Source organism: Triticum dicoccoides, chromosome 7A, assembly GCF_002162155.2.
Source record: "Triticum dicoccoides isolate Atlit2015 ecotype Zavitan chromosome 7A, WEW_v2.0, whole genome shotgun sequence".
NCBI classification, from domain to species: domain Eukaryota; kingdom Viridiplantae; phylum Streptophyta; class Magnoliopsida; order Poales; family Poaceae; genus Triticum; species Triticum dicoccoides.
The window spans coordinates 445,858,867-445,863,244 of NC_041392.1; positions in this window are offsets into that span (position 1 = coordinate 445,858,867).

Sequence of the window (4,378 nt, forward strand, 5' to 3'; positions counted from 1 at the left end):
ACATACGTCGTTCCCTTTGTCATCGGTATGTTACTTGCCCAAGATTCGATCGTCGGTATTCCAATACCTAGTTCAATCTCGTTGCCGGTAAGTCTCTTTACTCGTTCTGTAATACATCATCCCGCAACTAACTCATTTAGTTGCAATGCTTGCAAGGCTTAAGTGATGTGCATTACCGAGAGGGCCCAGAGATACCTCTCCGACAATCAGAGTGACAAAACCTAATCTCGAAATACGCCAACCCAACATGTACCTTTGGAGACACCTGTAGTACTCCTTTATAATCACCCAGTTACGTTGTGACGTTTGATAGTATCCAAAGTGTTCCTCCGGTAAACGGGAGTTGCATAATCTCATAGTTATAGGAACATGTATAAGTCATGAAGAAAGCAATAGCAACATACTAAACGATCGGGTGCTAAGCTAATGGAATGGGTCATGTCAATCAGATCATTCTCTTAATGATGTGATCTCGTTAATCAAATAACAACTCATTGTTCATGGTTAGGAAACATAACCATCTTTGATTAACGAGCTAGTCAAGTAGAGGCATACTAGTGACACTTTATTTGTCTATGTATTCACACGTGTATTATGTTTCCGATTAATACAATTCTAGCATGAATAATAAACATTTATCATGATTATAAGGAAATAAATAATAACTTTATTATTGCCTCTAGGGCATATTTCCTTCACGGTACAGCATGGGTCTCATATCATCTAACCCTGGCCCAACTCCTCGCGGACCCGGTTCCCTCCGAACCAGCCCAGCACAACCCAGCAGGTGTTTCAAACGCAATGATCTCGCGTTCGAGATCCCGGTCGCCGACGCGGTCATCATGGGCACCGCCGGTGCCTGACGAACAGCGAGCTGCCTCGCATTCTTCCTCTTCTTCACAGTAATCCATGACTCTGGCCTAATCATATCGAATAACGTAAGATTCAGAAGACTCACCTTAGGTAGGGGACCCTTCCAAGGTCTGAGCGCCGACGTTGTCGTCTTCCGATGAACAATGCGTCGGATCATCTCATTCTTCTCGCTCGCGTGAAGACCAATACGCGCCGGATCGTCCGGTGGCAGAACCTGATCGATCGTCATGGCCACTTCATCTTCGCTATAACCTGCATGGAATAAATCGCAAATGAGATCCGAAGGTGTCAGTGAGGGGGCGACTCCGTCGGGGATGCATCCCCATCGTCGTCTGTGTCTTCCTCGTCGGACTCGGCGAGAGCCCAGAACCGCCCGCCGACGCGTCGGCGATCACCGGCGGCGGACGGCGCCGTCGCGGTCGGGTGCATGTTCGCCCGCCCAGTCGCCCGTCCAGTCGCCCTCATCAAGAGAAGACCAATGGACTGATCCTAAAATAGCCTACCTGTTCAAAAAAATATCAACCATGAATATAAAAAATAGCCTATTGCCAAGAACAATTGCTCCCACTTGATACCGCTATATTCATTACAATCACCACACATGCAAGCTATTTTTTGTTCTTGTAATCTTTTATTACCAGCACCTACATTTTTTTTCCTCATGTTACGTACTTTAGTTATCACCCTAAAAAAGTACTTCACTTATCTTCTTGCAGTATATCTTTGGTTCTAGAGAGTCTAGACACAGTAAAAGTTAAGTGCACGACAGTTGCGTAAGTGGCATATGGAACTTGAGAGATTAGAAAACCTACCTAAAAATTGATTTTTCTGTCCTGAGATGGTGTTTTCTTTAGAACTTCAATAATGCAGAAAACGGTATCTGGCACTAGATTAATAGGTTAGTACAATAAAATAACATAAATTTGTGCCGAACCATGCATGTTGCTGGAAAATCAACCCGGAGTTCTCAAGATTAGTCCGGGGCGGCCTTCAGGTCCAGCTTGAACCATTTTGTTTAACATGAGTATTTTCCGGATAAACATTGGAGCTCTGGCACTGGAATTTTTGTGTGGTCCAATACGGGAACACAACGAGCATAATTTGGGGGGACATTTCTTATGTAGGGAGGGCATTGACTTGATATGCCTCTTTACCCTTGATGACCACCTTGAGCTCCCATTCTTTTCCTCCAACCATTATTTGATTTGAATAAGAGAAAACAGAGAGGAACCAAACATTTGTGACTCGACCAAGGCAATCTTGAATCCCCTTTGACTTCTTCGTTCCACTTGTTACTATTTAGTTTCTAAGGAACCATAGATGGTCGTAGTCATCCGGAAGCTTCTGAATTTGCTGATTAGCTCCGGGAATTTTGTGAATGTTTTAGTCCCCGTCGAGGTCTACCCTTAGTGATTGAGCTCTTGAAGCTCAAGGAGGAATCTAGTCATTCATTGTGGATGTGAAACTTGTTGTCCTAGACCTCTCCACATGAGATTAGAGCTCCCTTCCCCTGCAGACACATGGATTGAACTTCAGGATACATTACTTCAATTTTGTGCCTTGTGGCTACTTCATTCTCGGCTTACTTCTTGCTTAGCTCTTTACCAACTTGTTAATATTATTTATATTGCTTGTTCGTTGTATTTTGTCATATAGGTTGAAGTATCTTTGTTCACACACGAACACGTCATCGTGTACCCTCGACGCCGGGGGTGATGCACCGTACCTCACGTCGAAGGAGACCCGACCGGAAGCGCGGTACACAGGCACTCCGACGTGTGCTTTTGAGGACCCGAAACCCCACACGCTTGGGAGGGACCCCGTCAGGGCGCACCGCGGCTATGAACTTCCCTAGGTCGACTTGATCGCCCCTAGGGCCTCGAGGTTCGCCGCCCTGCAACAAGAAGAACAGAGAAGAACGAGGAAGAAGAAGAACTAGGGTTAAGGAGAAAAGATAAAAGATAAAAAGTGGTAGATGAGTTGATCGATTGTGTGTCGTCGGTCGTCACCCCTTAGGTATATAAGAGGCGGTTGGACTTGCCGTGCAAGGAAAAGGCTTGGATTCATGTCCAAAACCCTAGTAAAATTCGGATTGGTTTTGTTCGAACTTTCCAAAACTGTTCGGTTTAAACTGGCTGCACCTTGTGGGTATTTTTTGTGGTGGTACACGACCTCGGATGAAAACGAGTCCAAAAGCAATCTTGGCCGTTTCGACGATACGAACAACTTTCATGTTAAACGTTTTTTTATCAGATGTCATCTTGAGGGTCAAATAGCTCGTGCGAAACATCTGTTTGCTCGCGGTACCTATCAGACATGGCGTTTGGTGGGGCGTGCCATATTTCGCCTCCTGACAGGGTTGTATTCCGATAACTCTAACTTTTGCATACGAACTCAGATTGGGATGATTTTTATATCAAAATCAATCGTTTCGACAAGATGAAGACAATCTGTGTATATAATTTTTTTCATACGAGGCAGTCTTGAGGGCGTAATTAGCCGAATAGTGTTCTGGATACAAAATCTCAGAACTTCGAACATAATTTCGGACTTAGAGATGAGACCGGATGGCTATGGACCAAATATCAAAGTTTCTTCTTTTGACGATACGGAACTTTCTCACATTGAGCACTTTTCCATTTGAGGCCTTCTTAATTATGCTTTTGACCATGCCAAAATCTGGTGTCAACAATCTTGTTGCACCTTGGGGAACATACAATTCCTGAATCTAAGGAATTAACTAAGAAAGTTAAGTTTAATACTTGCATATTCATCACCATAAAAAATACCCCACGATTATAACAAGCCCTTTCACTCAACCTATACGAAGGCCGCAACGCAAAGAGGTCCAATCATGCAAGCTCATTTCTAAGTGAGGTGGGTGAAGCCCCAAACTTTGGCCCACGTAAAACCAACCAACCCAATTCGTACAAAAAAAACTTGTCCCAAAAACATGTGTTTATTTTAATAAATTTTGAAAGTATTTCCAAAGAAACAAGTTAATACATTAAAAATGATTATGTACCTAAAAACATGTGTTTCTTTTGCAGGGTCTAAAAATAACGTTCATATAGAAAATGCATTTCATATTTAAAACTGTTCACCAGATGCATTTTTTTAAAACAAATCTTGCATTTGATAATAGTTGTTCATGTGTGCTAGAATATTTGTCAAGTAATTTTTTAAAATAAGTGTTACGTATTATTAAAAACACAAAAATAGAATTTCGCAAAAAAAAACACAAAATAGAAAAAGAAGAAGGAAACACACAACAAACATAAAAGAAGAAAGAAAAACCGAAAAGAGAGAAAAAAAGAAACAGAGAAAAAGGTGTCCAGAAGTTATTGGGCCGGCCCACCCTGTAGGCATCGGTCCCGGTCCTGTTCGCCGTTCCCCCATTGAGGCATCGGACTGAAGCAAACGCCGCCGCCGGCCGCTGCCTCCACGACTGGCCTAGCCGTCCGGCGCCCCGCCTCCTGCCCCCCGCCCCCACGACTCCCCCGGC